At 32.0% G+C, this 14,928-nt stretch overlaps 1 pseudogene; it reads right to left on the bottom strand.

Annotated features, from left to right (window-relative positions):
• Positions 1-8,698: 8,698 nt before the first annotated feature.
• Positions 8,699-13,242, bottom strand: LOC148208439 (cytochrome P450 CYP72A219-like; annotated as a pseudogene).
• Positions 13,243-14,928: the final 1,686 nt, after the last annotated feature.

Raw genomic sequence — 14,928 nt, 5'->3', positions numbered from 1 at the left:
AAAAAAAAACAAAGATCAAAATAGTCATTTTTTAAAATTATAAGGATCAAAATAGATGTTTTGAAAGTATATGAATGTGAGGAAAATTGACATTTTAAAATATAGAGACCAAAATTAACCCAAACTAAAAATAAGAAGACCAAAACTTCTAGTATCATTTTGTGATTATTTTTGAACTTTTAAAATATTGTGTTGATGTCAGGTATATAGTCTTAAGGATGGATATAAAATGGGGAGGAAACGACTACGCATGGATTCGAATACAGGATCTCCCGCTCTGATATCATCTTAAGGATGAATAAACCACCACTCAACCCAAAAACTTAAGCTGATGGGTTGGGTAAATTTAATTCATTTATTGGATATCTAATATACAGAGCAAATAGAGTAGAAGGACAATAATATCAAGGGTAAGAACAGTACCCACTTGAGAGTGTGTACCGAATTCTTGCAAGCAGTTGTATAGAAAAGTCAGCTTATCTCGATTAGGGTTACTCTCTTCCTTATATATATGGAGAAAGAGTGAGCATGTTCGAATGTGAGAGGTGTCACGGTCGTACATTTTTCAACCGTGCAGCGGCATGATCTAAGCTGGACCATGGCCAGCCTTACGAGGAACTCTAGCTCCAATCCACTTTTCACGCCCCTTTGTGGCTTCGTCGGACCTTAGGCGAGGTTCTTTCTTCCTCGACCGAGCTTCACTTACAGCGGAATTCTCACTTGACTCGGCAATGCACGTCGCCCGTACGTGCATTTAAACTCTAACGCGACTCTAGCCGGCTTGCCTCTACACTAGGCCAAGTCCCACGACTCTACCTTGCCTCTACTCTAAGCCAAGGTCTTCTGAACGCGACGTCGCAACTTGTTTTCAACCATCTTGGTTCTCGGTCACTCGACCGTCCCGCTCCTACGATGAGCCAGGACCTTACCGGGATGAGTTCTGACCTATAACGAGGCCAGAACGAGCTTAAAACGCCAACTGGGTACAACCGGGACATTCCTGCCGCTTAACTATGTCAGAACTAGCTTATCGGGCCCATCGGACGCCTCTAAGACCATTCCTGCCGAGAAACTAGTCAATAACGGGCTAAACGACCTAACCGGGTACTGCCGGGATGAGTCTTGCCGCTTACCGGGCCAAGACTAGCTTTTTCTCACTTACCGGGTGCCCACCGGTACTTTAGGATGTCACCCCGAGCGTCGGGATGTCATCGGGCTTCGCTGCTCACTTGGGCACGCATACCGAGAACCGACCCATGTGCTTGTCTTAATGATCGGGACCTTCCGGACATCCAGCCATCCAGACACTATCGTGGTACGACGACTCTTGCGTTCGTGCCGTGTCGTTCGAGCATACCGTACCGCATAGGGACCCCCGTGGTGCAACCTCCGACACATGGACCGAGGCGCAATGCCGGCACACCCGTGCCGCCCGACACTGTCCTCGAGTTTTCTATCCTCGACGGAAGTCGCCCAAGACACTCGTCTTGTAGACGCTCGCCCTCGCCATGACACACGCATGTGCCATGGGGTGGCTCACTTAGGCCCTGACATGGCCCAGGGGTGGTGGAGAGCCAACACCATGCCTCCTCCTAAGGTACATTCTAAGGCAAACTTGACTTGGCAGGCATGAACGTCGAAAGTGGCGAGGAGTCACTCGCCAACGTAGAGTGCACGTTTGAACTCCGATTGACACGAAACTTGGCGTGCTTACATATCTCACTTATATGCATCGAACTTTAAAGCCGCTCGTCCAAACTCTCGACGGAACCCCAACTTCTAGGGTCGTGGCCCGGGGCCCCAACTGGCCCCCGTTGAGCTTGTCACCGACACCACTGACGTCGCCTTCGCTTTGCATTCTGCATATGCTTTCTCTAGGCATTCTTGAGTACATCCATATGGTGTGATAGGTGATGCACCATCCTCCTTGGTCGCATCACGACACTTCACTCTCGGCCCTTGACATGGCCCGATGGGCGACATATGCTTGTCGCTGACACTTGCACACTACGTGGGCGTCACAACCTACTCTCTACTAGTATGGTTGTGACAAGAGGCGCACACAAGGAGGCGGCATGCCATGTCTTGCCTTTGGGGGACCACCAACATTGTCCCTCCCCATTTATATGCTGTAGATGGGGGGCGTGGCGACACCTTAGACAATTCTTTGTGGCATATCGCAGCACCCTACATGCTGGCTATCCTTCGATATCTCATCCAAGTGCGCTCAGCCCCCGAAACCAATGCTCTCTATCTCTAATAGTAATTCTTTAACCATACTCACATAGTTGAATGAGACTTACATTGCAGTGACATCTCAATTCTACCTGATAACATATTTTATTTAATTATTATATTATTCCGTTGTTAGCTATTTAATAGACGAATAACATGACTTTATATATGCGTCTATTAAAATATTGATATGGGTACATATTGAAGCGACATTTAAGTTGTGGAGTAAAGTTATCCTTTAGAAGGGACAAATTTTTTATTCAATTTTTTTTAATATAATAAGTATGATTTAGATGATGAAAAAGTAAAAAGATGAAAATTTATAATTCCTCCTCCAAATTTCCAAGTGATTGGTATAAATTTTGAGTCTTATTCTCTTGTTTATCTTTTTTCTTTTTTAAAATTTCACCAAGTATTAGAAAATGGAAGTATATCATCAATCAATTTTATTACTGAGATAACTAAGTTTAAAGTGTTAAAATATAAATGATGAGATTAAATTTTTTAAATAATGAATAATAAATAATAAAAGCGAGCGACCCGGCCACCTCATGCATGTGTCCATGCCGCTGTGAGCTGCACATGCATGACCCACCATCCTCCACATTTATTTATTTATTTATTTCTATTTTTCTTTCTGGCTTCCCTTTTTCAATCATTGCCGACAAAATATGATTCGATGAAAGTTGAAATTCGAGTTTGTTCTTTTTTCTTTTTTTTTTCCCTCATTTCTTCCAAACATCCTTCTTTTGTTTTATCTATTATGCATGTTTTTATTTTAAAATTATATTTTAATATTAGGATTCGAATTGATTTAGCATTTCGGAGCCATATAGTTTTATTTTCTTTTTTCTCATTTTTTAAATTGTGAAAAATCATTGACTTTTAATAAGATGTTTTTTTCCCTTTTCTTCTGTTAGTAGTTTATAGCATGCGGTATTTTAAATCCAATATATTTCACTATATTATCAAATCGACAGGAATTTCTTAGATATTGTTAGATTTTTTGGAAAAAATATTAAAAGAGCAAATATCCACGCACACTGAATTTAATGACTTTTGGTTTTATTCCTTTCTAATTCTGAATGGCATATAAAGCTGAAAGAGTATTTTAATTTATGTAATTACAGGTCGAAAACAAAATTATGTGTGATTCTAATATTTTTCGCATAATAAAATTTTCTTTTTGGTGGACTGTAGTTCTTTCTTTCATTTTGGAGTTTCCATACACATTCTTATGTTTTTTTTTTTAATTTTCTTTTAACTTCTCGATTATTTTTTAGTTATTCCTACAGCAGAAATGAGATATTGTTTTCCAACAGATATATAGATGGCTGTAACAAAAAGTTTGCTGCAGTACCTAACTTAATATCTTTGTGCTAGTTAAAATAATCTCTATTTTTTTTTCGTAATAATTGGATCTTTAAAAGTAGATTATTTTCTAGGATTGAAACTTTAAATTTGCTAGAATATAAATTGAATTTGTCAATTTTATTCAAGAAACAGAAGATTTTTTTTTCTAATTTTTTAGTACAATAAATGAGAGTGGAGTGGAGGATTCGAAGAACTTATTATCTCTCGACCAAAGAAGAGTACCAATTATCACTGAACTAAACTCATGTTGGCAACTTCACTAGAGGTAGAATTTATTTGGTGATTTATGATTCTTTCACATCCACATCTAACCATCAAATATTTGAGAGACTAGTTGGTATTTCTCTCACCAAGTCTACTTAAAGTTAACGTAATTTGAATAGCCAATCGTAGCAAGTTCTTGCGGTCACAAAGAAGTTTTCCATCCCTATAAAAGAAATTGCTGATTGCTTATCATTTTGGATCTTAACTTTTAATGGAATGGAGAAAGGGGTGATTAACCATACTTTTTTTCTAGAAGCGACTTGGTCATGCATATATTAGAAATCATCTCTCTGATTATGCATTAAGTTAATAAGTAAATCTATTAGACAATGCTATTTTCACTTTCTAAAAAAACCTACCTTAGTTAATAAGCAAATTTTGAGCCTTGGTCTTTTAATTAATTAGAAACTAATCATGTTACAAGTTACTAAACTATACTTTTTAAAGTGATTTGCGCATTGTTTAATCTTGGATGGCAGTGCTGTATACAGTTTATCAATACAATTCTGAGTTCATCTTTGAAAATGATTGATAGATGTGCAAATGGAGACGTATCATTTGCAAAGTTTCACCAATGTTATATTATTATTATTATTATTAAGGAATAAAGACGGATAAATAATGTTATTGATTTTGAGCCGGAAAAAAAAAAAAAAAACTCTTTCATGTTCTCGAGAGGACTAAATTTTCCTATGTATCGGAATACATCCTTTAAAACTATTAAAATTTAGTTTCATGTAGAAAAATTTAGAACGCGTTTAGTTGGTGATATGAAAAAAAAGGGATCTCATGAAGAACATAATATTCCATATTTTTTATATTTTTAGATATGTATTTGGTACCAGATTTTAACATTCAACTCTACTTTAAAAATTTGTTCGAGCTGTTTAGTAATATATTTACAAATTATTGTAGTTAATGACTAAATATTTATTTTAATCTAAAATAATATTAATTAATTAATTAAAAAATATATTATAAATTTTGTAGAATAATTATTTTACCATATTATATAATTTATAATATATATTTTCATTTTTATTTTAATAAAAATGAAATGAGATTATAACCAATGTTCTAAATGTCGGATGTCGATGGAAATGTCGAGATCCTAATTTTACGGACATGTCGATGTCGACAAATATTTTAGAAAGAATCACGGATATTGCGGATATTTATGCAAATTTTTTGAATTAGTAAATAAGATTTTAATTATAGCTTAATTAACCAATAATCAATCTTTTTTACCATCATATCTAAATATATAAGAAATATATTTATAGAAATGTCGTTATGAACATGTCAACGAATATTTCAGTAAAAATCACGAAAATTGTGGACACTGATATAAATTTTTTGAATTAGTAAATGAGAGTTTAATTCGATTATAATTTATCACTTTTGACCATCATATTTAAACATATAAGAAATATACTTATAGAAATGTCGTCGTGATGAATCGTGGGAACGAAATAATGGAAATTAATGAAAAGTTAAAGAATAGTTGTTGAATGAATTAAAAATGTATTTAGAAATTGTTTAAATTTGATTAGAAAGTTGGAATGGATGATTGATTTAGGAACATGTTCGGAGGATGCGTAGAGAAGTTAAAAACTAATGAGAAATTTAGAAGCCAAGAAGATAAAAGTCAAATTGAATATATAATTTGAATTGTTGAATGCAATTGCAATCTAAACTAAATAAGTTGTTGGAAATGCTTTGGACCTTTGGTTGCTCGTGGTTGTCTCTTATGGTTTTACAGATATCTTTCCACACGTGCGCTGTTGTTGCCGTCTCCTCAATGGGACGGGTGGATTCGAGTAACTTGCACTTGCGCAAATGAGAAATCTTTGGTTAAATTTTCTTTTGCGGATAGGGATTTTTTTAAAACCAAATTAAAAAATTTTGTTTCTTTTTTGTTGGAACCTCTTTATTTATAAAATAATTAAAAAAAGAGTCGACATGGTTCTCGATATTTAGAACCCTAATTGTAAAATATGCAAGAGAATTGTAGGTAAAAGTTCACACATGTGAGTTGAAGGTATATGTCTAATCTCATTCAAAAAAAAAGAAATTTAAAGTTTTTGATCGAAAATTTTTTCGAGTTAAATTGTTGTAATCTTGTAAGTCATACTTTTGAGTTGACATGCATGGAGTATATGGTACCAAGATTCATTCACACTTGTAATTAGATGGTTAGTGAATGAGAAAGATTGATTTCAAAAGAAGGGTAGTGTAAGATAGATGTGATGCCTACCCAATCTAATAGTTGATTCCATTTCTTGAACTGTACGTGGGAATAGCTACAAAGGACAAATGATTTTCAAACCCTTAAAAGAATTGGACTGGTTTGATAGTTGAAGCTGCAACTCTCGTTTATATTCCAAGATGGAAGTAGAACTAAAAGATTTGTTCTTAAAAATTATTAGTGTAAATTAAATAAGTTTACTTATTTTCAACATTTACACTGGCTCTCATTATAATTTTGTTTCGATTAAGCTTTGACAAGATAACTTTGTGTAGGTTTGTGCCAATGAAGAAAATAGATAGAGAAATAAACACTTTGCTTTTGGGTATCATAAACAAAAGGTAAAATGCTATGCAGAAATGTGAGTTGGGTGCATAAGGTGATTTATTAGGCATTCTCCTAGAATCGAATCTAAGGAAAAATTGAAGAACATGGAAACAATAAAGGTGATGGAATGAGATCATGTTTTCTATCTTGCTGGCCAAGAAACCATTGTTACCTTACTAGTTTCGATGATGCTTTATTTGAGTTTATTCAAGGAATGTCAAGATCGAGTAAGAACAGAGGTGCTACAAGTGTTTGGCAATGAGGATCCAACTTTTGGTGATTTAAGTTGCTTAAAAGTTGTAAGTTGAATTATATCGGCTTTTTTTGTACTTAATTTGTTTTTTATACCATTGACGCAAGTGAGTTTTACAATCATCACATGTAATCATGATTTTAGGTTACAAGGCTATACTCACCATCAAATATTATAAATCCTGTTGTTCAAAAGGAAACCAGAGTTGGAGATTTAAGATTTAAATAATATTGCGTATACCAGTTATTTTAATCCATCGTGGTCGTGAGATATGGGGTGAGGATGCATGCAGATGAATTTAAACCAGAAAAATTGAGTAAATGAATTTTTAAAGTATCAAAAGTTCAACCTGATTTCTTTCCTCCCATTTGCATGGGACCTTCGAATATGCATGGGACAGAACTTTGTGATGATGGAGGATAAAATAGTATGCTTCTCATTTGAGTTTCCTTCCTCGCATGTTCATGCTCCTACCTTTATTATGACTACTCGGCCTCAATATGGAGCTCATATCATCATACACGAGCTGTAGTTGGTTATTGATTATTGGTTATGTTAGTTTACATGTTTTGAATTTTATGTAATTATTTTTTATTGTCTCTATGAACTCGAATCTTATGAAAAACTCAAAATCTTAGGAAGAGTATATGCTAATAATTTACTATATACCACTAAAAGGTATATTATTAACATACTGTAGTTAGATAAAAAAAACTATTATCATACCATTAAAAGTATATTTATACCTCTAATTTTTTATAATGGTTTAGTATATACCAACATATTATACAACATGCTGAACGAGTATATGATTATCATATTATTAGACAAAAAAACGTGTTGGAAAAAAAAAGATGTTAAAAATAATAATAATTAGAAGAAGATAATCAAAATATGGGAAGAATATTTCTATTAGTGTATTTTAGCCCGTTCATATTTGTTTTATTCAATTACATATTTTTTTGTGTCGGACGTTACTTGCTAGTTCACATAAATTCACATTAACATTTAAGTAATGGTGTTGAGGCGCACTGGAAGTTATTGAAATTCCCAATCTAAAGTTTAGGTAACATGTTTTATAGTTTAGAAATCAAGTAGATACGATCATGTTCATGAACTATTTTTTTTTTTTTTTGAGAGAAAATTTATTTTTATTCTTGTACTTGGTTGATTAATATAAGTCAATTTTATTCAACAAATCAGCCACGTATCATTGGTCGACTTTCAAATCTTGTAAAGAGTGACACCCTTCATCCTGGAGCCCAAGTGGCATCTTCTTCGATCAATTAATTTATCATCTTTTCCTTAATATATATATATATATATATAAAAGTCAATTTTAACCTTAATTTTTCAGTTTTATCAAATTGATCTTTTTTTTTTTTTTTATGACGAGATCAATTTTATCTCTAAATTTGAATAACTAACTAATATCTTTTTAAAACCAACCCAAGAAAATTTTCTATGAATCAACTAAAGAGATATCATAAAAATTCTCTATCCAAAAATGAAAATATATATATATATATATATTATAAAAAATTCCAACTAACAAAATGTGACAATAAAATTTCAAATTCAATTTTATCGTAACCTGCTAAAGCGAGTATAGCTCAGCGATAATTAGTATATACCTCCAACCAAATGGTTGTGAGTTCGAATCATCTCCCCAACGTGTTGTATTAAAAAAAAAAATTGTCATAACCTTTCTTGTAAACACGTTGTAACTAATGTTAGTGCAAAATAAAGAAATACATAGATGAAAGTAATGTTTACCGATCTAATTCTAAAAACAACACAAATCAAAAATAAAATAGTTACTGAATCAGACCTAAAATAAAATAAAAACACATATGGAAAATTGAATTTGTCCCTTTTATTTTAACTCTAACCACAGATAATGAGATTCAAGCCATATCCCAAAACCTAAAATGGAGCCATGAAACCTGTCCCCTTTGGGCAACCTCACAAATTGCATCTAGAAAGTAACTCTAAAATCAAGTCACATCTATCACAATATTTCTAACTACAATTACAATTTGTGAAAGAGGATATGAGCTCCATGCGATGGGAGCATGAGTATATGATGGAGAAATCTCAAATGAAAAGATCGGATAACTAAAGATAATAGCATTTTTCCCTCCATCATAGAGAAGTTTTGGCCCATGCACATTCGAGGACCCCATCCACGTGGGAAGAAAGCAGGTTGAACTTTTGCTGCATTACAAACTCCCTCTGAGAATCTCTCCGGCTTGAACTCATTTGCATCCTCACCCCATATTTCACGATCACGATGGATTAGGATAATTGGTATGTCCAGGAATACTCCTCTTGGCATTATAAATTCTCCAAGTTTTGTCTCCTTTTTAAAAATACGTTCCAGCATACTAATGGGTGGGTATAGTCGTAGAACCTTGTTCAAAATCACAGTCACCTATAGTATATTGTAAGATGTTAAGGATCACACGTCGAAAAAACTGAAGGACCTAACAAGGTCTATAAGATACATGAGTTACTCTATCTTATCGCCAATTAGGAATATTAACATAAAAGTCACATCATTTCTCAAGATCTTGTACAATATATTCTTCTTGTTTTTAGTTCAACAATGCATCATGGAGATTCAAACCTTGACTATTAATGTTTTATTTTTCACTTATAGACTACACTTTTTTAACTGAAAACACAATTTAAAAGATAAACAATAATAATTAAATATCATGAAATAATTTGACTAACGACTTTGCGAATTAAACCATCATAATCTGGCTCATTGTTTCCAAAGACTTGAAGGACCTCTACTCTGGTTCGCTCTTATCATTCCGTACGTGAACTCAACAGAACCATCGTCCAAACTAGTAACGATGCTGTGGTTTTTTGGCCAACCAGATGAACAATCTTGCATTCTTTAACTGCATCTTCTAAACTTATTCCAACATCTTTATTATTGTCATGTTCTCGAATTTCATTTAAATTCGATGCAGGAGAAGACTTAATAAATCTCCTTGTCCTACTAACTCACCTTTCTCTATGCCTTTTTGCCTTTTTTTTATGATACCCAAAATCAAACGGTGTATTTCTCTGTCTAATCTTTTCATTTCATTGTTTGACTTGGTTGGTACAAACCTACACAAAATAATAATAATAATAATAATAATAATAATAATAGCTGACATGGGAAAGAGAAATTTTAAATTAGAAAATGATTAATTTTATGTACCTCCATCCTGAAATATTAGACTCATATGTTGATTTAATTATCAGAGACGTCAATTCTTTTAAAAGTTGGAAGATCGTTTGTCCTTCCTCATAACTACTCCCACATGTCGTTCGAGAGATGATATCGGCCATTAGATTGTGTAAATAAGGCATCACATCCAACTCGCACGACCCGTTTGTCGAAACTAATCTTTCCCATTGGCTAACCATCTTGTTACATGTGTCAAAGAATGTTGGTAACATGTCCTATACGTGGATTTAAGGGTGACTATTACTCATTAGAATTCAACAAATTTAATTACTCCAAAAGAATAATATAACAATAATTAATAATGTTCATACCTTCAACCTTAAGAAATGAAATGCAGGGCCAATTATCTTCTTGTGTTTGGCCCATTTTGCTCTATGGTAGCTTACAATTCCTTCTAAAATTAGCTTGATCGTGGGGTTTACATTTGGCTTTGGAACATCATCAACTAGAGAAAATATGTGTTTAAGTTTGGCCTGGGTCCATGATGTACACTCTTGGATACGGGCCAAACCACGTGAATGAATTCTTACCTTCAACAATAAAATTCTCACATATTTCATATATCCTCAAACATAATATATATGTTAGTTCACAAAAAAAATATATATATATATATATATTTTTTGTAAGAAGAAAGAAATATAGGATTAATTATATTTCATATTGAATGATTTAAAATAATTTTAATAGAATAATATTGATGTGTTTAACGGTTGGTGGGCATTTTCCTACTTACCACCACTAAAAGAAACTTACTGCTAATTTTTTTGAAAAAATAAAAATATTTTCTCTCAATCATTTATATTAATTGTTAATTTTTATAGGAAATTTGTAATGAGAATCTAAAATATTTGTCCTATTCACCGATATAGTAACAACATCTGAGTTTCATAAAAATGACAAAAATTTTGAAATTTGATTTTTGAAATTTTTTTGTTATCCTTTTACATTTTCAGATATATCAATGATATATCAAATCAGTTATATCCTAGTATATTTTTTTGTTTGAAGATATATATCATTGGTATATCAACATTCATATTAGGTATATCATTATGATGGATTTACCTTAATGTATTATAATATAAGGTACATCAATTAACTGATATACCATATACTTCATACTAGATACATTTATTTTTGATATCGTATCATTTATCATTACTTCATATATCAAAGATATACGTCAAGATATATTAATATACCCTGATGTACTGCATACTATGTATATTTAGTTATAATTCATATAAGGTAGGTATATTTAGTTATAATTTATTTACCTTATATGAAGTACCTACTAATATATCTTGTATGAAGTACATCAAAATATATTAGTTATAAAATACCTCTTATATGAAGTATAAATCATTATATATACTTGATAATACTTAATTTGAAGTACGTCAATGTACATCAAATTGATAATGTTTACTATGATTTCATCGTTTCCAAAACATATAATAAAAGTTGTTATGATATCCCTTTATTCACAGTACTTAAAAAATGTGTTTGTGAAGAATTATTTTATTTTCCTAGTAAATTTCATCAAATTTAGGTATTCATCACAACTTAGACTAATGATCAAAAATATAATTCTTTTAACTAGGCTTGTTAAGATTAAGCATTAGTAAATTTGTATAAGTTCACTATTAGTAGTTATAACTAATGTATGGTTTAGTTTTCTGTACGTTATGGAGTTTCTGTTATTGTTCTTAGGCCGAAGTTTTATTAGATTAACCTCCTAATGACATCTTTTTGTCCTAAATAATAAAAAGTATATCTTTTTGTCCTAAATAATAAAAAGTATATAAAGAGTCATTATTTGAACAATTTCATTCAGATTAAGAAAAAATTTTCTATCATGTTATCTAAAATTTATAATTTCGATTAAAATTGAACTTTAAACTCATAATTGCAAATTAAACCTTTTGGAGTAAAACCTACCATATCAACATTCCAATTAGTATATTATTGGTATATCGACATTCATATCAAGTATATCAATTATATATGAAATCATGTATATCAATGATGTATATCAGCCCACATCATATATATCAGTAATTAAATAATGTATATCAATGATATATCAAAGGTTCAATAATATATCAATGGTATATCATGATACATATATATCGATAATTTTTATAAGATATATCAATGGTAAATTAAAAACAAATGGTATGACTTTGAGGTATATCAATGGTGTAAAAAAGACTAATATTTTTGGTATATCAATGGTATGACTTTGACGTATATCAATGATATAAAAAAAAACAAATGATATGACTTTCAGATATATCAATATATATCAGACGCTAAATAGTCGTATGACTATCATCATAGTATACTAGAAACTAAATGGCATGACTGTAGAGTATATCAAAATGATAGACATAGACAACTAAGAGAGAAACTAGATTTTTCTTAAAAAAAAGAAAAATTGGAAGAGACTTAGGGGTAAGCACCAAAAATATTATTCTTCTTAACTAAAGGATCCCATGACTTGTATCATCCATGCTCAAAAGAAAATCATTTCTCTCTTTGTTCACATCCTAAATTCTCTCTGAGAAGAAATCTTAGAACTACTCATTGAAATAGATCCACATGATCCACCATGAAGAGTGGGGTAACTTCTCGAGAAAAGTTACTTAAACATCCCTCTTCGTTTACTTAAAGAAGGATAAAAGATTTAGGTACTTACTGGTAAATAAGATCACTATTAAAAAAAATGACAATTCAGATATGAATTCAACGAAAAGAGGGAAAGTTTAATAAATAGTTGTCTAATTTTTTTTTAATATTTATCAAGTTTTATCCATCCTAATTAATGTTAGTAAGTAGGAGCTCGTAAACACCTAAATGTTATTTTTACAAAGAATCCATTGGCATCCGCCAGATGGGTTAAAAAGATAAAGAGACGTAAATTACCATAGTTTAGTATGATTTGATATTCGAAAGGGATGGTACATGGAGCAATTATCATGGGAGATGTTCATCGGCTTCGAGTTCGCTTGCTCCGACATGGCTGATGATCGGCTTCAAGTCGCCATAGAAAATCCGGTAAGAATTTCCGGCGAAGCCTTGGTCTCTGAGCAACTTCTCAAGCTTCTTTGGCCTCACCCAAATCCAGTTCACAACACTTCCATCCCCATAATAATACAACTAAGCTCACCAAAACCACCACCCAAATCCAAACAACTGACATCATCTCCATGCACAAGGAAGAACAAATATCAAATTATTTGAGAGAGTTTTGAAGCACAGCTTGGTTCCGATCACCCTCTTTAATTGATTTAAATAATTAAGAAAAATAGAGATATTCTGGAAAAAATAAATAATAATAAAAAGGAGATAGTGTTATGGCTTCAAATAAATTTTTTGGTGTTAATACAACTTTCTGCCATTTGTTAGCGGCAGAAAATACTGTCAAAGGCTTTGGCTTATTAGAAAGGAAAAATATTGGTATCTATCAAATATGAGAGAAGGAATGCTGCATGTGCAGCCAACGCATTTTTATGAATGGCTGACAGAGAACGGTGGCAGACACCATAGATTGGGTATGTCCACACCATATCTATGGCGTTTCTATTAGATTTGTAAGAGAAATGCAAACAAAGTCTCATATCGTTTAGGGAAGAAAATGACTTATGGTATCTAAGAAAAAAGAATTATCTCTATTGATATGATGTCTTTTGAGTAAAACAAAAACAAAACCATAAAAACTATGCATGTTGCAGAGAAAAAGTCAGTGCAGTTGTAGATGAAGTGGGGGACTTCATTCTACTTACAATTTTGGAGCTCGCAGGATCATTTTTTGGCTAAGATGAGCACATCTTTTTTCATTTCTTGTTTTTTCTTTTTTTTAGTAAAATAATTAGTGGATGATTAAAACTCATGACTTTCCGATCAAAGACATATATATACCTGTGGAGCTAAGCTCAGGTTGACTTCATTTCTTGTTTTCGCCTATCATTTTTAGATGTACTCATATTTTTGCAAATCTCTCTTTATTTTATCCAATTTTGTTAAAAATTTGTGGATGTGGGAGGAGGATTTGAAACATATTATTTAAATCCAAAAAAAAAAAAAAACATGCAGAACAAACATATACATTTAATTCTCATATATTAATTCTACTAATTATCCAAACACATACATTTATTGTTCTCATACATTCAAATTCTTGGATTTTAATTTCCCAGATATTCCCCATGAAATTAATTTTACTATCCATCCAAACACATATATTTATTATCCATACATTCAAATTCTAGGTTTTAGCTCCAAATATTTAATAAGTGTAGGTTTAAATCTTCACCCTATACTTATAATAATAATAAAAAAAAATAATATAGCTCAAAATTTATCTTTTACCCAAGGTTACCCAAGCCCAATACTACTCGTTTGTCTCCCAGTTTGGACTGGTGGGTTACTTTCTTAAGCCCAATCATGCATTGGACTGCTGTTACTTTAGGCCCACCCACCAGATTCTTCTAACATTGGAATTTGGAGGACAAAGAAAGTGATAAATAAGAAATCTCAACACTTTGTGATGAAAACTCATCATCAAATTAATTTCAAACACATTTTATTTTCTTCATCTTCAACATATGATCTAGATACTTAGGCAAACAACCTTGGGAAATATAATTAATAACTCAATTAAAAATACTTTTCGATCATTATTTAGTTATAAGTATAGTTCAGCGGTTAAAACATCATCTCATCCCTCAAAAGTTGGAGGTTCAGTCCTCCATTCACACGTTTGTTGTACTAAAAAATCAATATCATATTTTTTTAGTACAATATGTGGGGTGAGGTTTCGAACTCACAACCTCTTATTTTAAAATATATGTCAATTATCGCTGAGTTATGCTTGTTTTGGTAGTATCATATACAACATAATTGTATAGTATTGAATTAAAATATATTTGTGACTTTTTTTTATAATAGTGTTAAATAAAATACAAAAAT

This window comes from Momordica charantia, assembly GCF_013281855.1.
Source record: "Momordica charantia cultivar OHB3-1 chromosome 10 unlocalized genomic scaffold, Mcharantia_2.0 BLBB01000010.1, whole genome shotgun sequence".
Taxonomy (NCBI): Eukaryota; Viridiplantae; Streptophyta; class Magnoliopsida; order Cucurbitales; family Cucurbitaceae; genus Momordica; species Momordica charantia.
Note: the sequence above shows the minus strand (reverse complement) of the source record. Positions and strands in the feature narration are given on the sequence as shown.